Source organism: Natator depressus, chromosome 7 (genome assembly GCF_965152275.1).
Source record: "Natator depressus isolate rNatDep1 chromosome 7, rNatDep2.hap1, whole genome shotgun sequence".
Lineage (NCBI taxonomy): Eukaryota > Metazoa > Chordata > Testudines > Cheloniidae > Natator > Natator depressus.
Window position 1 is genome coordinate 44,165,257 of NC_134240.1, and position 20,796 is coordinate 44,186,052.

At 46.9% G+C, this 20,796-nt stretch overlaps 3 pseudogenes; all 3 read right to left on the minus strand.

The window, feature by feature from the left end:
* Nucleotides 1–6,483: 6,483 nt before the first annotated feature.
* On the minus strand, nt 6,484–7,448 carry LOC141991311 (toll-like receptor 9; annotated as a pseudogene).
* Nucleotides 7,449–7,638: 190 nt separating this feature from the next.
* Nucleotides 7,639–8,364, minus strand: LOC141991312 (toll-like receptor 9; annotated as a pseudogene).
* Nucleotides 8,365–8,486: 122 nt separating this feature from the next.
* LOC141991313 (toll-like receptor 9) lies at nt 8,487–11,680 on the minus strand (annotated as a pseudogene).
* Between the last annotated feature and the right edge of the window lie 9,116 nt (nt 11,681–20,796).

Sequence of the window (20,796 nt, forward strand, 5' to 3'; positions counted from 1 at the left end):
TACCTTTTAATTTCTGTTTAACTAACCTCCTCATTTTTGCATAGTTCCCCTTTCTGAAATTAAATGCCACAGTGTTGGGCTGTTGAGGTGTTCTTCCCACCACAGGAATGTAAAATGTTGTTATATTATGGTCACTATTTCCAAGTGGTCTTGGAAGGCAAGGAATTATGACGTGATTGGAATAACAGAGACTTGGTGGGATAACTCACATGACTGGAGTACTGTCATGGATGGTTATAAACTGTTCAGGAAGGACAGGCAGGGCAGAAAAGGTGGGGGAGTAGCACTGTATGTAAGGGAGCAGTATGACTGCTCAGAGCTCCGGTATGAAACTGCAGAAAAACCTGAGTGTCTCTGGATTAAGTTTAGAAGTGTGAGCAACAAGAGGGATGTAGTGGTGGGAGTCTGCTATAGACCACCGGACAGGGGGATGAGGTGGATGAGGCTTTCTTCCGGCAACTCGCAGAAGGTACTAGATCGCACGCCCTGGTTCTCATGGGCGACTTTAATCATCCTGATATCTGCTGGGAGAGCACTACAGCGGTGCACAGACAATCCAGGAAGTTTTTGGAAAATGTAGGGGACAATTTCCTGGTGCAAGTGCTGGAGGAGCCAACTAGGGGGAGAGCTTTTCTTGACCTGCTGCTCACAAACCGGGAAGAATTAGTAGGGGAAGCAAAAGTGGATGGGAATCTGGGAGGCAGTGACCATGAGTTGGTCGAGTTCAGGATCCTGACACAGGGAAGAAAGGTAAGCAGCAGAATACGGCCCCTGGACTTCAGGAAAGCAGACTTTGACTCCCTCAGGGAACTGATGGGTAGGATCCCCTGGGGGAATAACATGAGGGGGAAAGGAGTCCAGGAGAGCTGGCTGTATTTCAAAGAATCCTTATTGAGGTTACAGGGACAAACCATCCCGATGTGTTGAAAGAATAGTAAATATGGCAGGCGACCAGCTTGGCTTAACAGTGAAATCCTTGCGGATCTTAAACATAAAAAAGAAGCTTACAAGAAGTGGAAGATTGGACAAATGACCAGGGAAGAGTATAAAAATGTTGCTCAAGCATGTAGAAATGAAATCAGGAGGGCCAAATCGCACCTGGAGCTGCAGCTAGCAAGAGATGTTAAGAGTAACAAGAAGGGTTTCTTCAGGTATGTGGGCAACAAGAAGAAAGCCAAGGAAAGTGTGGGCCCCTTACTGAATGAGGGAGGCAACCTAGTGACAGAGGATGTGGAAACAGCTAATGTACTCAATGCTTTTTTTGCCTCTGTCTTCACAAACAAGGTCAGCTCCCAGACTGCTGCGCTGGCCAACACAGCATGGGGAGTAGGTGGCCAGCCCTCTGTGGAGAAAGAAGTGGTTAGGGACTATTTAGAAAAGCTGGACGTGCACAAGGGCATGGGGCCGGATGCGTTGCATCCGAGAGTGCTAAAGGAGTTGGCGGCTGTGATTGCAGAGCCATTGGCCATTATCTTTGAAAACTCATGGCGATCGGGGGAAGTCCTGGACGACTGGAAAAAGGCTAATGTAATGCCCATCTTTAAAAAAGGGAAGAAGGAGGACCCTGGATACTACAGGCCAGTCAGCCTCACCTCAGTCCCCGGAAAAATCATGGAGCAGGTCCTCAAGGAATCAATCCTGAAGCACTTACACGAGAGGAAAGTGATCAGGAACAGTCAGCATGGATTCACCAAGGGAAGGTCATGCCTGACTAATCTAATCGCCTTCTATGATGAGATTACTGGTTCTGTGGATGAAGGGAAAGAAGTGGATGTATTGTTTCTTGACTTTAGCAAAGCTTTTGACACTGTCTCCCACAGTATTCTTGTCAGCAAGTTAAAGAAATATGGGCTGGATGAATGCACTATAAGGTGGGTAGAAAGTTGGCTAGATTGTCGAGCTCAACGGGTCGTGATCAATGGCTCCATGTCTAGATGGCAGCCGGTATCAAGTGGAGTGCCCCAAGGATCGGTCCTGGGGTCGGTTTTGTTCAATATCTTCATAAATGATCTGGAGGATGGTGTGGATTGCACTCTCAGCAAATTTGCGGATGATACTAAACTAGGAGGAGTGGTAGATACGGTGGCAGGTAGGGATAGGATACAGAGGGACCAAGACAAATTGGAGGATTGGGCCAAAAGAAATCTGATGAGGTTCAACAAGGATAAGTGCAGGGTCCTGCACTTAGGATGGAAGAATCCAATGCACCGCTACAGACTAGGGACCAAATGGCTCGGCAGCAGTTCTGCGGAAAAGGACCTAGGGGTGACAGTGGACGAGAAGCTGGATATGAGTCAACAGTGTGCCCTTGTTGCCAAGAAGGCCAATGGCATTTTGGGATGTATAAGTAGGGGCATAGCCAGCAGATCGAGGGACGTGATCATTCCCCTCTATTCGACATTGGTGAGGCCTCATCTGGAGTACTGTGTCCAGTTTTGGGCCCCACACTACAAGAAGGATGTGGAAAAATTGGAGAGAGTCCAGCGAAGGGCAACAAAAATGATTAGGGGTCTGGAACACATGACTTCTGAGGAGAGGCTGAGGGAACTGGGATTGTTTAGTCTGTGGAAGAGAAGAATGAGGGGGGATTTGATAGCTGCTTTCAACCACCTGAGAGGTGGTTCCAAAGAGGATGGTTCTAGACTATTCTCAGTGGTAGAAGATGACAGGACAAGGAGTAATGGTCTCAAATTGCAGTGGGGGAGGTTTAGGTTGGATATTAGGAAAAACTTTTACACTAGGAGGGTGGTGAAACGCTGGAATGGGTTACCTAGGGAGGTGGTCGAATCTCCTTCCTTAGTAGTTTTTAAGGTCAGGCTTGACAAAGCCCTGGCTGGGATGATTTAATTGGGGATTGGTCCTGCTTTGAGCAGGGGGTTGGACTAGATGACCTCCTGAGGTCCCTTCCAACCCTGATATTCTATGATTATAGTTACCTCTTGGACCAGAATCTGCACTCCACTCAGGACTAAATCGAGAATTCCCTCTCCCCTTATGTGTTCCTGTACCAGCTGTTCCAAGAAGCAGTCATTTAAAGTATCGAGAAATTTTGTCTCTGCACTTCGTCCTGAGGTGACATTTACCCAGTCAATATGGGGATAATTGAAATCCCCCACTGTTATTGAGTTCTTTATTTTGATAGCCTCTCTAATCTCCCTTAGCATTTCATCGTCACTATCACTGTCCTGGTCAGGTGATCGATAATAGATTCCTACCGTTATATTCTTATCAGAGCATGGAATTACTATCCATAGAGATTTTATGGAACATGTGGATTCATTTAAGATTTTTACTTCATTTGATTCTACATTTCCTTTCATATATAGTGCCACTCCACCCGCCGCACGACCTGTGCTGTCCTTCCGATATATTTTGTACCCTAGAATGATTGTGTCCCATTGATTGCCCTCATTTCACCAGGTTTCTGTGATGCCTGTTATATCAATATCCTCCTTTAACAAGAGGCACTCTAGTTCACCCATCTTATTATTTAGACTTCTAGCATTTGTGTACAAGCACTTTAAAAAACTTGTCACTGTTCATTTGTCTGCCCTTTTCTGATGGGTCAGATTCTTTTTTATGTGAATGTTTCTCGTCTGATCTGGCCCATACTTTGTTCTCTTCCATCCTATCCTCCTGACTAAAACCTAGAGAATCTCTATCAATAGACTCTCCTCTAAGAGAAGTCTCTGTCCGATCCACGTGCTCCTCTGCAGCAATCGGCTTTCCCCCATCTCTTAGTTTAAAAACTGCTCTGCAACCTTTTTAATGTTAAGTGCCAGCCATCTGGATCCACCTTGGTTTAGGTGGAGCCCATCCTTCCTGTATAGGCTCCCCCCACCCAAAAGTTTCCCCAGTTCCTAATAAATCTAAACCCCTCCTCTCTACACCATCGTCTCATCCACACATTGAGACTCTGAAGCTCTGCCTGCCTACCTGGCCCTGCACGTGGAACTGGAAGCATTTCGGAGAATGCCACCCTAGAGGTCCTGGATTTCAGTCTCTTTCCTAGCAGCCTAAATTTGGCCTCCAGGACATCTCTCCTACCCTTCCCTGTGAGGTGGGGCTTATGTGAGGTTTATAGGCCAGTATGAGGAGTTCTCTTCAGGATCCTGGGCCCGGCTCATCTCCTTCCTTTTTTTCCTTTGTCTGAGGGAGCCAAAGCAGCAATTCAGACCCCAGTAGTAGGGGTTGGGGGGTGGCTGCTCCAGGGAACACAAAGACAACCAGAAAGTGAATGACATTACATTCCTCACATGCGGGGAGCAACCATCTGACTTTAATTTTACATTAAGAAAACAGGACAGGCCAACACTGAAGTCTGCAGGAGAGAGTACAGTGTGTGTTTGTCTCCTGGGTTATAGTCTGCACTGAACCAAACGCAAAATGGCAATAAGAATAATATTCCAATAGCTCTTCACAATTATTAACTAAATTTATCCTTACAATACTCCTGTAAGATAAGTACAGATCATCCTCCCTGCTTTACAGATGGTGAATCAAGGCAAAGAAGCCACGGTGAAGCTGAGCCAGATTAAAACAAATGACCTAGATGTGAAAGGCTCCATCTCCAATTGCAAGTCCACTGAGCCTGGCCACTCTCCATCTTCCCCATAAATGTACCAAAGTGCCAACACAGTGCCCCTCAGGGCCTAGAGGCCAAAGATCACACCATGTTCAGGGATGCAGTGTTCCTGCTAGAGCAACAGTGCCACTCTCTCTGTCGGAGAGAGCTTTCTATCTGGGTCAATGTGCCAGCAACTGTACCTCAGCATCAGGCTTGCTTTATATACAGGAAAGCAGCCTTTCAAGTGCTAACATCATCTGGGGGTATTGCTAAACCACCCTTGGCAAGGGGGGGGGGGGGGGCTTATCCCCTAGCTCATACTGATGCTTTTGTAGACCCATTATCTCCTCTTTGGAATGCACCAGATACCGGGGATGTCGAGAAGGCTGAGCTTGAGTCCCCTCACCTATTGCAATGGCTTTACTCACAACATTCCCCCCACACACACACACACACACACACACACTTCCACTGGAAGTTATTCATGGTGATACTAAAAATATCAACTTGCAGGAGTCTTCAGTTGCCTGAAAGCACATTACAATCCTGACCTGGTAAAGGTTCCAAAGCAACAATCAGGAAGTCAGCAACATGCTCGAGTTTAGCACAGTTAGAATAAAGCTGGACAGGGAAGGAATATTTCCATTTTTTCCCCCCGGGTTTTATGCATTCTTCTTCATGCTCACTACATAATATTTCCCAATGCACAAAACCCCTAGAGGAGATCAGCACCACAGCAGCCTGAGCCTGGTTTTTTTTCCTTTTCAATTGATCTGTCTTTTTCATGCTTTAAAAAAGATATATCTACAAAGGCAATGAAAATGCACAGGAATCATCGCGTAGTGTTTGACTTGAAAGGAAGTTGTGGCATTGATATGGGGTATGTCACTGAGAGACAGGCGAGAGCCATTCATCCTGCTGTACTGTACAAATTGGTAAGGATGATACAGAGGGCTGATGTGAACCAACCTAAACCAGAAAATGTAGAGTTAAGGACAGAGTTTTTTCCTTGGCTCACCACATAATCCAGTATACTGGGTATGTAAAAGCAGCCTGTACTGATCTGAGATCCTCTAAGACACCAAGGCACAGAAATGAGAGTTATGAATGGAGCAGCAGTCCTACCTCTCTGCATTTCATTATGTCAGGCTCTTAGCATTATAGCAATGAAAGAGTACTTTGTATTTAACAGTAGTTTCCCCCAGCAGAGATTCAGGTGCCCCTAACTTTACAGCATGACGTACACATCAGATGCCTCATATTCCTTGTGTCTGAACTCTACTGAAGCCTAAAAGCATAGAATCAAAAGGATTTCCACCCGCACTCACTAGTCTTTTTCCCCGTGAAAACTGGTACCATCCGGGTAGGACTCCATGGGACAATGGAGGCCCTTATTACATATCCCCATTGGTAGAACATGGTACCAAGCACTGTTCTTCTACCCTCAACACCTGCAGACCTGTAACATTGCCGCTTCCCCTACTCACCTTAGCCAAACATCATTAATGAATCATCCTCCTACACCAAAGTCAGGTACCTCTCTGCTGCTTCCCACTATTGCAGCTCAGAATCATTCACAGAGCCTAGTGCCATTGATCCATTCCCTTACTGGAGCATGGTAATACTGCTGCTTCCCTGCACTCAACTAGAGTCCAAAATCTCAAGCATTCCCCTGACCTTGAGCCCATAAAACTCTCATTGTGGCATAGTAACCTCTGCTTCCCCAGTCCTGGCTAGAATCCAGTAGAGCTGGTGTGTTTATTGTTTTGACGGCAGTCTGGTATTTTTGCACTCTTCCCAGCAGAATAGTGTATGCAGAGACACAGCATCTCTTTAATATTAGCAGTCAGTTTGTCAGTCCTGGTTCTCCCCAATAAATACTAACTTCCCTCATATCGGGTTTGAAATCTTAACCAAATGATCAATACCATCTTTCTGTGCAAGGTCTCTTGATAGTCACATGCAGGACAGCATATAATTTTATGACCCTGTTGATAGGACCCGCCAAAGAGGACTTTTCCCCACTCCAAAAAAAATTAAATTCTATTTGTCCATCTTAAAAGCTCAGGCTGCATTTTTTGCCGTACAGCCTGTGGTTATCCTTGCCCAAGGCTGTCCGGAACTTGTCCCCAAAACACTGCTGCCCACAGGGCTTCTCGGGCCAGAACAAGACTGTCTTCTTGCAGAGACATTTCCAAAGCTGAATTGGATTTACTTGGATTTCTTTTCCATCTTCTCCAGCAGAATTAACACCACCACATCCTTTTTGTCCTCCAACAACTGCTGCTGTGCCAGGTGAAAGGTAGTTCTCAGGATGCCGTTCACGGGCTGGAACTTGGAAAGCGCAAAAATTATTTTCTTGCTCTTGTGCTAACTGAATCCCACAAGTTTTCCAACAAGGATCTCCCTGGAATCCAGTTTCTTTCTTCAAGACAAAGTTTGAACCGAGCCAGTCTTCCATTCTGACTTGTAGTTCATTATAGACCCAGTTGGCTACAGCTTCCTGATCTTTCTTGAAAGCCACAACTGCATCATATTCCACCTCTTCTGCACTACTTTTCTTCACTGACCACACCTGGAAATGTACCAGGCACAGACAGAAGGTGTACCAGAGCTCCCAGCCAAAGAGACATTCCATGGTAGGCACAGCCAAGAATGCCAAGGTGAAGAACACAGAAAACCCAAACAGGCAGAGTGAGACAGAGTCCTCAGAGCAGAAAAGCAGTTCATGGATGAAGGTGCTCTTGCCCTTTAGCTCGCATGGAGAGCCACGGGTGACTTCATAAGTCAGGTTGGGTATTGTGATGTTCCTAATGATGATCAATTCAAACAGTAAATCGCACGTGCAGCACAGTGGGTTAAATCCGAGGTCCACTTCCATCAGGTTTGGGAGGCACTCTGTGAGCTGATCCTTATCAATATTTTGCAGCAAATTGTAGCTTAAGTCCAAATGAGTTAGCATGGCCACATTGGCAAAGTATTTGCAGATATCGTCTATCTTGTTTTTGCTCAGAACCAGCTTTCGAAGCTTGGCCTTGCTGAGAATGCTGCTGCGGGACAAGAAGGGGAGATCATTCCCAGTCCAACACCTCCGGATTAGGCAGGAGCTGCAGGTTGGTCCAGTTGAAAAAAGTGACGTGCTTGCTCTTAACACACAAGATCTTTAAAGTCTTAGGCAGGTTTTCAAGAATCTGTGAAGGGAGGCCTGTCAAGTGATTGCTGGAAATATCTAACTTAATTAAATTGGTCAGATTCTGGAAGAAACCTCAGGTAGATGTCTTCATGCTCTCACATCATCTCTAATTGGTTTCCTTTGAACATCAGAACCTTTAAGGAGGTGCCGCTGATAGCCAATTTACAAATAGAATCAACAGAGCTATGAGCCAAACTAAGGTACCGCAGAGATTTGAGGTGTGCTATGAAATTTGGGTAGTAACCAATACCCTGCATCAAGAAGTGATAACTGTTGTAACTGAGATCCAAGGCCTCCAGGAGGCGGAGCTCAGTAAAGGCATTTTCAAAGTACAAATTGATTTTATTGTAGGAAAGATCCAGCACGTGGTGATTGTTCAAGAGGGTGAACTGCGAGCCATTTATAGATTGACATGCTATTTTGTGATGATTCACATTAAGTGCCTTGACCTATGTTCTTAAACATCACTGCTTTCACAGCCACAAGATTGTTTCCTGCTAAATTGAGAATCTTGCTGTAATTCTGGTAACTGGGTTTAACATTTTCAGGACTGGCGGAGTTCATATCAAACTTTGCATTTGCTGCTCCCTCTTCAAAGTCACTTTCTGCGTCTATTGACACAAGCAGTTGCCTGCTTAAGCCCAGGAGATTGGGGTCCCCACATGTCCTGAACTCATTCCTATTGTTCACTTCTGTGATACTATTCTTTGCAAGGTCAATGTAGTTTCATCTAGGGAAGTGGCTAAACATTGATATCTCAACATGGCTGATAAAGTTCAAGCTCAGGTGTAACTTAGTGAAATTCTTTAGCCCCATTAAAGGTTGCATGTCAGTGAGCACCTGGAAGAAAAATCCATTGCTCTCCAGCTCTTGCAATGACTCCAAGTACTGGAAAGATTGGGTCAGGTTGAGCATTGTAAAGCATGGTTGAGCATTGTACTTCTTTCAGTAATTAAAAGATAACAAAAGCTTTTGGAGCCTGGTGAGCCATTTGAATGCTGCGCTGCTTGTGATGGCATTGTAGAGATAGTTATCAGTCAGGTTAAGCATCTTTAAGTTCCCCAAAGACTGAAATAACTGAGAATCTAGTTAATTAAATAAATTGTCCAAACAGCACCAACTCCTCCAGGGACCTCAGGGGAAGAAAAGAATCAGGATCTATTTGGAAGGAACCATTGCACTCTGCACACAGGTTCAGTGTGTGGTCACATCTCCTGCAGTTCCCTTTCGCATCCAACGTCCGGAGATTGGTGAGGTTTCCAAAATCACCTTTTGAGATGTGGGTAATCCGGTTAAAGGAGAGAAAGAAATTTTTCAAGCTGGCTGGAAGGTTCTGTGGCACGCTGGTCAGGTTGTTATAGTTGAGAGAGAGCAGGGTCAGGTTACCCCAGGTGGGACAGGACTCCTTCAGGAACAGCCACCGATGTGCCACAGGGATTTTTGTAGTAGCAATTGATCCATGCTGAGCATTCTGAGACTAAGCAGATTAGTAAACACCTTGGGTTCCAGCCTGAGAATACTGTTGCGTAACAAGTTCAGATACTGCAGGGTTGGGGGTAGAAGTAGAATGGATGCTAAACTGTTCTCAGACAGATCCAGCTGTTTCAGACGCTGCAATCCAATGAAGGCTCCCAGCTGGATGGCTATACAACATGGGACAGATGAGATGCTCAGCCTGGGGGTAGATAGTCCACTCTCAGATTCAGTTTGACCAGGCTGGGGAGATGAGAGAAGGAATCTGTAACGGGGCAGTTACCCCGCTCCCGGGAGAAAAGGTAGGCTGATTGGGGAAGCGGCCACAGCTGGGGCCACACCTAATCAGGCCACAGCAGGCCCCAATAAGAAGGGCTAGGGGAGGAGCGGGGTCAGAGTCTCTCTCCAGCCTTGGAGGGAGAAGGGCCTAGCTGCCTGGGAACAGAGGGTACCTGATGCAGAGCAGTGCTGGGGAAAGGCAAGAGGAGCTGGGGAGCTCTAGCCTGGCAACTCCCCAGGCTGAGGCCTTGTTTAACGCCTAAAGAGGTACTGGGGCTGCAGAGATGTACCCCCTGGGTAGGCTGAGGCAACTGGTCCAACCTCTTTGCCAGTGATGAGTAGCCATTACAGACTGCAGTCTGCCCCTTGAGAAAGGGGCTAGATGATTACTGGCAGTAGCCACTGAGGCAAGGTGGATATAGAGGGTTGTGGTACCCCTGGGAGGGGAGACCCAGAGTGTGGAGGTACTGCTGGGGGCAGAACCCTGAGGAAAGGGGTGCTGGGGTCTGGGAAGGACACGGGGGCCTGAAGCAGGTGAGACACTGGCCAGCAGAGGGTGCTCTGAGGCTGGAATTGAGGTAATTCCCAGGAGACCAGCAGGCGGCACCACACCGGTGATTCAGCGATCTGCTACAGAATCATTATGCACATTTTTAATCTGGTTGTCCATTAGCAGCAGGATAGTGATGTTAGCCACACAAGAAGAGGCAAAGGATGGGACGCCCTCCAGCTTAGACTGCAGAAAGCACATCTTATTTGGGCCATTGTGGCTTCCCAGAATTCTTGCCTTGCAGCTACATTTACCAATGTCACAGGGTCACTGTTCCAGAATAAAAGTGTCCACGCAGAGCTAAATCAGGAACAATTCCATGTGTAGACAAGTCCTTAGATTTGTTAATGCAGAACTGTCCATTATGGAAAGTTTAGAGCTTCCTCTGCAGTGACTGGTACTGGTTACCCTCAGTATCCATCAGTGGAGGAGATGGAGCAATGATCAGATCAACAGTCCTATTCCTATGTTCCTACGACAGAGAAAGAGGAATGTAGGTGATACCATTCTGCATCTCAGAAGAATAAAATCTATCCAGCAGACAGCCTTTCCAGCACTGGGTCCTCCGGAGAGCTCCTACACACAGGCAAGTGAGAGCAGGTACCAGCAGGAAGATGGTTCCCACACTGGGCTGTTGGCTCTCACCAATGGGGCTCTCTCTCTGTCTCATGAGACATGGCAAAAATAAAATCTACATCCATTCAAGAGGCCGCATGTCACCCCTCTTCACTTCAAGTTAATCACAGCTTGATTTGACATGAGTCTATATGTGTGTGTGTGTGTGTGTGTGTATATATATCTTCTTACTATATGTTCCATTCAATGCATCTGATGAAGTGGGCTGTAGCCCATAAAAGCTTATGCTCTAATAAATTTGTTAGTCTCTAAGGTGCCACAAGTACTCCTGTTTTATTTGACATGTTTTATTACCGCTACCCATGCATAGATGTTGCACTTCTCCCCGCGCACCTCCTGCGCCGTTCAATGCAAATTACTCCCCCCACACCCACAAACTGCTGGTCACACTTCTCCTTCCACACCCCTTTTCTTGGTACGGTTGGTAATGCTTGGGAAAGGGGCTTAACCCTTTGGTGGATGCTGGAAAGCACAGCAGCAGTTTTCAAACAGTGATTCATTTGACTGACATTCCACAAGAAAGTGCATGGGTAGGCCAGGCCACACTGAAAGTCAGCAGTGGTACATTTCTGGCCATATAAGAGCCCTCTTTCCCTGTAAGAGATTTCCTGCCTTGAGGATGGGTGTGTGCCACTAAACAACAAGGAGTTCCAGTACGAGGAGAGCTTTTAAATGGACAGGACTGCACCTGGTATATCATTCACACTTGAAATTAAATCCCAGAGACTGTAACCCTCTTTACTCCCAGACCAGGTACAAGGAGAATAGCCATACATCCCTGAGCACACAGTTACAAAGCCTTCCCAAAGCTAACAAGTACCTTTATCCAGATGCATCATCCAGGGCCTTTCCCAGACCTGCCTGGGTACATCCAGCCATTCTTGTTTCCCAGATATGCCAGCTATGTTCTGCAACCCTGAAGGATCTCATTTTCCAGGTGTACCTGGCCTCTCTGGATGTAAGGGAAGAGCTTGTTCATCATGAGCGGGGTCAGCCTGTTCTATTAATGCAAGGTCGGGAATAGGATGAACTATCTTGTTGTCAAACAATCATGATAAACCCATGTTAATAAATGAGCCCTCCAGGATGGAAATGCATGTCTGGGCTGATAAATGTTGTCCCGTGGGCCTGTGATCTAGCCCAGCTGCAGCAGCCCCATCCTGCCTGTTCCCAAGGGGATGGACAGGGCCCTGTGGTTATCTGTCTCTGTTCCTCTTTTAGAACTCTGCTCTTAAGTAAATACACCCATAAAAGGACTGTTCTAAGCTGCTTGAAATTTTTGTAACAATTGCTCATCCAAACATCACCATGAGCTGAGCATATCAATGGATCCATCCAGGTTCTGTTCAGGCAGGTGTGCTGCAATAAACAGTTGGTCCGCAAGCAGCCCGCTAGGCCCTGTGACAGCGCATGCAGTCCCTCTCTTCCATGATGTGAAGAGACAGGAATAATTCTAAATACAATCTCATTTTAAAATGTAACAGAACACAGCCAAAATCATGAATAGACCATTGTACTGTCTGCAGTGCTTGTGTCAGCAGGTGGTGCCATAGAGCTGTTTACCATGAAAACCAGCTGTTATATAGTGCTTGAGAATTTCAAAGCTCTCTACCCACATGTAGGGCTGCCAACATTGTATTTCAAAGTCACTATTAAGAATAATAAGCAGCACCCACCTACATTCACCAAAGGTATTTCTTGCTGCTTTTTGCATCCCTCAGCAACTCCCAATGTTGTTGTACAGAGATGAAGAAAAAGAGAGAGACATCCATTGTAATAAGGGACTGTGGGCAACCCAACCAGTGTGATAAATCTGACACCCAACAGCCAGGCAGCTAGAGGTTGTGGCCATTTTACAGATGTGGAAATGGAGCTGTGATATATGAAACTGGGGGAAGGAGTTCCTTTTGGTGGACACCCAGCCAGCCAGTTAGCTGTAAAATCCCTCTTGGTCTGTTCTCTGCTTGCTTTACCTGTAAAGTAGGTTCGAGGTGTGAATGGATAATCTATAATTATACCTGGCTTAAGCTGCTTACAGCATTGCTGCTCAGTCCCTGCAGCCCAGAGAACAACAGACAAAGGGAAAGTTTCTTTCCCAATTTTAAAAAGTTCTACCTTCCCATTGGCTCTTTTGATCAGGTGTCCACTCCTTTTCTTTTACCAGTGGGCTTGTTAACCCTTTACAGGTACAAGAACAGACAAAGAGGGATTTTACAGCTAACTGGCTGGCTGGGTGTCCATCAAAGGGAGCTACTCCCCATGTATCACAGGAGCCATGGAGAGATTAGAGATCAAATTTTCAAAAGCAGGTCCTAATTTTAGGTGCCTCAAATGTTAGGCCCCCAATGCATAGGTCCAGATTTTCAGAAGTGGACAGGACATTGAAAGCCTCAAGACACGTTAACGTAGATAGCTGTATTTATATATTAAAATGCAAAAGTTCCTCTTTAAAGACTTGTTGACTCCTGGTGGAAAAAACTGTGAGAAACAGAAACAATTCTGCCAACTCAGCATGTATTTGTCTCGTTTTTCTTCCCTTTTTAATTTTTGTTCAGCCTTTGCATGAAAACGGGATCCTTTCTTTCATAAGAGTTTCATCTGCCCCAGCTGCTTATTCCCCTTATAATGTCATGATCCTACACTTGTGATATCATAATCACCATAGCAATTAACTATAGTATTTACTGTAGTAAATAGATTGTGGTAACTTCAGCTGCGACATATGCATCTGAAGCAGGGAAACTTTTATTGATTCAAGTTCCTGGGCTCAATTCACCACTGCCCTGACCCTTGTCCAGCCATTGACACCAGAACAACCCTGAATGGTAATACTTTTACACCCACTTTGCACTAGGGGGAGTGTCTGTGCAATAGGCAGAGCAATGCGGAATTACGTTCTCTTTCGCATGCAAACCTTAACAGATAGTGAGTGAGAAATAAATACAGAGAAACATAGTTGTCCCTAAAGGGGATGTGTATAAAGAGTGAACTGCACTGAAGTCAATGAAGGTATGCCCATTTACAGCAGATGAGGATCTGGCTCAATGCTTGTTGAGAAGCTCCATAAAGTCCCATTGACTCTTTAAATCAGGGGTGTTGTTCCCAAGCCAGCTCTTTAGAGCAGGGACTGGGACCGTCTTTTTGTTCTGCTTTGGTACAGCACCTGGCACAATGGGGTCCTGGCCCATATCTGGGGTTCCCAAGTACTATGGTAACACAGCAATAACAGGTCTGGAGAAAGAGGGGCAGTAAGGATACTTTTAAGTGAGGGTGGTGGACAATGATATGATTAGGAAATCCTTAGAGACAGGAGTGGTAAGAACATTAGGTGAAAGTTATATCCAAACCCCACCAAAATTAGATTCCACCTTTCAAGTGATGTGTATTTAGGGCAGTTCCCAACCTTAAAACTACAGGGCTTTGGCTCGGAGTGCTCAAGGGATCAGCTGCTGATTGAAATCAGTGTTCCTTTTCTGTGTTGTTTTGTTTTCTGGACCCAGTGATGTGCCTTGAGGATAGCTAAAATGTCTTTTAATTTAATTCACTTAGCACCTTTTCTCCTTACTAATCTCATCGTTTTACAAACATTAATTATTCCTCCCAACAGCCTTTTGAAGTATTACTCCCCACTCACAGATGGGGAAATAAAGGCAGGAGTTTAATGACTTCCTGAAGGTCAGAGAGTTAAGCCTGGCCTACACCTACAAATTAGCTCTACCTAGCTACATTGCTCAGGGCAATGACAAATTCTGTGCCTTGTGCAACATAGTTAGGTCAGCCTCACCTGCACTGTAGATGCAGCTCCATCAGTGGAAGAATTATTCCTTGAACCCGCCTCTCAGACAGGTGGATTAACCAGGGCCTGGTCTACACTCCAGGGAATTAGAGTGGGGAAAACAGGACAGATCAGGAGCTAGGAGAAAGTGAAATGACTCTGCTGGGTGACCAAAGAACCTGCCCCGGACAATGAGTTTCTCCACAGCCACTTGTGTACTTTTCACTCCCCACCATCTGTCCACTCTGTTCTTGGGAGCAGGGAGATGACGCAAGTCGGTAAAAAGCCTGTTCTGTGAAGTGTTTATAGTCTAGCGCCACTCAGCTGAAAGCACACCACCCAACATCTGGCCAGGCCCTTCACTCACACAATCCAGTTGTCCAAACAGCTTTCCAAACCCACTGATAGACAAGGACAGCCTTATACAACCAGTATCATTTTGCAGACTTTACCTTAAGGAATTAGCTGGTGGCAGCAGGCCCTTATCTTTAAGAAGAACCAGCTATTAAAGAGAGAGGCAACACACACTGAATAACCTGTATGGGAGTGTCACCTGCTCAATTCCCGGAAGGATTCAGACAAGTTCTTCTCAAAACAGTATCAGTGTTGTTCAAGGTCATTCAAACAATGCTTTGTTAGTGAGGTGACCAGTCACACAGCATGGACTGCAAAGTCCCAGAAGAACAGCTCTGGCTGACAGCTTGCGAGCAATCCACAGGCTAAACATTCCTTGAATTTTGAAAAAAGAAAAGGAGTACTTGTGGCACCTTAGAGACTAAAAAATTTATTTGAGCATAAGCTTTCGTGAGCTAAAGCTCACTTCATCGGACACATGCTTTCTGGGCACTCTTCTGGCTCTGTCAATCTGTTTGTTCACTTCAGCAGGTGGGTATTGTAGTTGTAAGGATGCTTGATAGACATCTTGTAGGTGTTTGTCTCTGTCTGAGGGGTTGGAGCAAATGCGGTAGAGCTTGACTGTAGACAATGGATCACGTGGTGCGGTCTGGATGAAAGCTGGAGGCATGTAGGTAGGCATAGCAGTCAGTAGGTTTCCGGTATAGGGTGGTGTTTATGTGACCATCACTTATTAGCACTGTAGTGTCCGGGAAGTGGATCTCTTGTGTGGACTGGTCCAGGCTGAGGTTGATGGTGGGATGGAAATTGTTGAAATCATGGTGGAATTCCTCAAGGGCTTCTTTTCCACATGTCCAGACGATGAAGATGTCATCAATGTAGTGCAAGTAGAGTAAGGGCACTAGGGGATGAGAGCTGATGAAGTGTTGTTCTAAGTCAGCCATAAAAATGTTGGCATACTGTGGGGCCATGCAGGTACCCATAGCAGTGCCGCTGATTTAAAGGTATACATTGTCCCCAAATGAGAAATAGTTGTGGGTGAGGACAGAGTCACAAAGTTCAGCCACCAGGTTTTCAGTGACATTATCGGGGATACTGTTCCTGATGGCTTGTAGTCCATCTTTGTGTGGAATGTATCCGATGAAGTGAGCTGTAGCTCACGAAAGCTTATGCTCAAATAAATTTGTTAGTCTCCAAGGTGCCACAAGTCCTCCTTTTCTTTTTGCGGATACAGACTAACACCGCTGCTACTCCGAAACCTTGAATTTTGAATCACACTTGTTTGCAACACTACATCCCTGCCTACAAAGTCAGCTCGTTCCACCAGGTCACAAGCAGAGAAAGTGGACTGAATGGCTACAGTTCCTCTGCTCAGCACTGAAGTGGTTTGGACAGCCTCTGTGTGTATGAGTGTGCAAAACACACTCAGCCTTTTCTGCACCCGCTTTGCTACCTTTTTATCGCCCCCCCCCCGACACTACTCTCTGCCTAAGGAGAGCTACTTACCTCTCTCCTCCTAAACTCCCCGGTCACACCACCGTCCTCTCTGCAGCCCTTCCTGCCCCCCGGAGCGCGCCCCCCCCCGCATACCCCTTCAGGAGCCATGGGCCCTTTTGCAGGTGTGCGGTGGAGGCGCTGCAGAACAAACCCCTCCCCCCTCAGGAAAAGGAAGGCGAGGCACCGGTTCGCAGGCAGGTGAGGGCTAAAGGTGGGCGGGGCCGGCAGGTGAGGGGCCGGCCGCAGGTAGCCGAGGCCGGGCTGGATGGCAGCGAGAGGGGAGCGTGCGGTTCCCCTCAGCCTAGCCCGGAGCCGGAGGAAGAGATGGGGCGGCGGCAGAGGTAACGAGCGCGTGCCCCGGGCCCCTCTCCTGCCCCCGGGCGTGGGAGCGAAGTCCGAGCCCTCCGCAGAGCCCGGCTGGGCGCGGATCAGTTTCCCTCCGAGCCTTGGCCCGGGTCCTTTGTTTGGGGAGCAGCGACCCCCTGTTCCAAAGCCTTAAACCCCAGAGACTGCAGCGGGGACCCCCCCCCCGAACGAAACCCAGCGAGCCTCCGCTTGGGAGCTTCGGCTAGTGTCTGTGGAAGCTGCAATAGCCAAACAGCCGCCACCTCCCGGGGGGCTGGTCCTCCCTTATTCCCCATTGCCACTACCACCCCACCCCCCAGCCTCTCCCGGAGCCCTTTGTCCAGGGAGCCCTTTGCTGGGTCGGGGGATGAATCGACCCTGACTCCCGGGGAGGGAGTCTGTGTTCCAGGGTGAAGTGGGGGTAAGTCCCTTGCAACTTGCTGTTGAGCTGGGGCTATACTGGAAACGCTTTAAGTGGCTTCCCCCTCATGTCCAGCCAGGAATGTCACAGATAAGGCCCCGATCCAGCCTGTGGAGACACTGACCTCAATGGGGTTTGGAGGTTGGTCCAAACATGGAGAAGCCATAGGTGCTGCAGCTGGGGCGCTGTTGCACCCCCTGGCTTGAAGTGGTTTCCATTATATAAAGGCTTTACAGTTTGGTTCAATGACTCTCAGCATCCCCACTGTACAAATAGTGCCAGTATCACTGGCAGGACCAGGGCCTGTGTCTCTGACTAACACCTCACATCAAAGTCAGCTTTGTGTCAGAAAATCCCTGTGCTGTCTCGCAGGCCCAGGCTAGCCCTGCCCCAGGGAAGAATGGGTGGTGGGGCATGATAGCCTTTTTCAAACACCCCCAACAGAAATGGACTCTATGAATGACCTGCTGGTTCTAAAGGAGAAGCTGCTGGGGCTGGCAGAGTTCTCGCTGGTGCTTACTGCTGGAGGACCTATGGCTGGTCTGGATGATTACATGTCCAGTCAGTGCTGGCCCATGCGGTTGTAGGGGAAGGCTGCATAGAGAAGCAGAAGGCATATTTTGTCTGATGGTACATGACACAGGGGAATGGGCGATAAGGAATCACAGCATCTGGTTAGCCACGGCTGGACAGGTCCAACTGGTAGAAGTCAGATCAGGTTCTGGAACGCCCCACACGTCAGGCACTGTTTTCCAACTCCCTGGTTTCAGTTAAGCCCATTTTAAAGATATGGGCTAGTTGCAAACTGCTCCCAGCCTCATCCCACACACTGGGGGGCTGGCCATCCCTGGGGGTTGGTTTAGCCTCACCTGGAGTTGCTACAGGTGCTGAGGCCCTGAGTTGTGCTGCTGTTCCTGTGCTGACAGAGTTCAAAACTGATCTGGGTCTCACCACCATGGTTAGGGCAGATTTCATCAAGAAGCGAAAAGCTACTGAGACAACTTTTGTCCTTGCTTATGCCCCTGCAGCTGCTTAGAGTTCAGCAGGGGTGGAACGCAGTGCAGAACTCAGCCCACGAGTTCTCTGGAGTTAATGATGGTCCTGGTGCTGTTCTAACTCATGACCATAGCCAAGACATCATTCTAAATCCATCCACTTCTTGGTCACTCTCCTCTGCTCCTCTTCTCCAGGTGCTTTTAAACCTGGCTCCAAAATCAGCTGACATCTAAAGCTGAGGAGTTTCCAGTCTGATTGTCTAAATGAGGCCCACCCCTAGTAACCTGGCTGGTAAACCACTGGAGTCTCGTACATGGGTGTACTGGCAATTCTGGAGAGCCGTTGTTGTGCTCACAACAAGAGGAAGGGGAATAATACAATGAAGTGTAAGGAAAGGTTCCCCTGGAAAAGGACACGCTTCAGAGAAGCAAGAGCAATAAATAACCAAACCCCAATGTGACAGCTTAGGCGCTTTTAAGACCCTGCTGGAATTCTGCCAGAGGCCTGGGTCCCTACAGTTCAAGAGGCAGCCTCGGTGCCTGCTATAAAAGTATCCATGACTTTGTGTGCAGAGCCCTTCAGCTATTCAGGCCCAGACCAGCCTGTGATCAATTGTCAGAATCCTCCTCTGACAGCCACCTGCATTCCATGATCCTGGCCACCAAGCAGGAGTGAGGTGAGCAAGAGGGGATGCTAGAGAGAATGAAGCTTTATGAGTGCATCTATTTTGTTTCCCTTGCCAGAAAGTGTTTGAGGAAGGCTACCTGCAGCTAAAATAGCTTGGGACAAGTATTTTGCAAGAATTGTCCAGAATATTAAAAATACTAGGTGGAAAAAACCAAAGAACAGTAGGGAGTGCTTTCCAGGTTAAGGTATTTTACAATTTTGCATAGGTCCTCTGCGCATGGGGTGAAATCCACTTCACCCACACTAAGCCTGAGTAATTGCTCTGGCTTTATAGTTGTTGAAGTATAGGGAGCTGGGGAAGTGGAAGTGAAAGCCACCCCCCAACCCAGAGCCAGGTGCGGAGCTCCCATTCTGGAGTCCTAGCCGTTGGTTGCTTAATAAGAGTCTTGCATGGGATGGCTGCCAAAAAATGCATGTTTAAAGGCCTGGGAGTAGCAGAGTTAGGAACTGAAGCCAGATTTCCTGGGTCCTGATCCCAGTCACAGAAGCAGCTACTCTAGCTCAGCATACAGTAGATAAGAATTTTATCACAGATCTTTGAGAGATTCAGGCAAACATTATCAAAGAAGTCGGGGGGGGCGGGGGGGAAAATCAGAAAGCAGTAGTGATGAATTTTACATTACACAGTTAGCATACTCTCCAAACATGAAAGTGATTCATTGCTGAATTTCTGGATAATAAGCATCTGTTTAATTTTGACTTAAAAGGAATCTGATGAATTAGGGTAAGGGATAGGGAAATTAAAGAAGGTACCAGGGTGTCTAAGGTTAAATCTATAAGGATCAGTGCAGCATTGTACTGCACGCACACACCCCGTGCTGTCAGGGCAGGTGCTACCAAATTTTAGAGGCAGTGTTAGAAATACCAAAGGGTGGAGCTAACAAAGGGCCTATCTACATGCAGTGATGGACCAGCTCTTATTTTCTGCACACATGATTGAATAGGAGAAGCTAAGTAGGGCTATGAGCCTGCATTTGGGTCCACTGAAGCTAACTGGGCTCTGCAGGGACATAGAAGTCTGCCCACATGGACCAATTGCAGCCTCAGGGTGTAAAGGAAGAATCAATGCTCCTACACTACTTCAGCCTGGGCTGCGTTTTGGTTTTGAGCCAAAACACTGTGGAGCTCAGCAGTTTCAGGGTTAATCTAGGTGAAACTTGATGATCTGGGCTGAGTGTGGCATTGAACTTTGGGGTTCATTTAAAGCTGAAACTCAAAAGGGGCCATAGGACCTTGCTAGTAGCACCATGGTTAGAGATGTATGCCAGCAGCATCACACTGTTTAGTTAAGTTTAAGGTGGAAAATAACACAGCTGCAGATTTTGTTGCTACATAAATTACTACTTTGATTTATTAAACTGGGATTGGCTTTTTTTTTTTCCTCCTTTGGGTCTTTTGTGGAATTTACTTTAATGTTGCTATATTCCTGAGATTTGCACCTAAAGGCTGTGCATGCTGAGAAGCATGTGCATGCTGGAGAGATCAATATCTTTAAAGGGTCATTTTTGTAGTTTAGGTTTTGAGATCATCAGCTAGGGAGGCAGAGGAAGCTGAATCTGTGGTTGAATTAGATGCATTGGGCCAAATGTTGGTCCCTGGCCAGATCCACATTAGAAACTTTTGCCCATATAGTAATGTTGCCAGTGTCTTTTTGTATGACATCTCAATGCTGGCAAAAACCTTAGCGTATAGGCAGTGATAGCAGCTAGAGTGTTTTTGCTGGTAGAGCTTATTTCATTCAGGAACTGGTATAAACTGCCCAGGCAAAAGCACTTATTTCCAGTATAAACTGTATCTACAGTGGGCAGGTTTGCCAGTATAATTGCAAAGCTGTACCTGCAATGCTTTTCTAGTGGAGACTCGGCTCAGTTAAACAGGTGTATATCCAGAATAACTCTGAAGTCAGTGGAGCCATTCCTGGTTTAAGGCCCATTGTTTTAACTTCTCTTTTAAGATTGCTCAGACAGTGCTCACGCTTTTCCTCTGCGTCTTTTGTGGTTTGTTTACTTCCTTGTATGTCAAA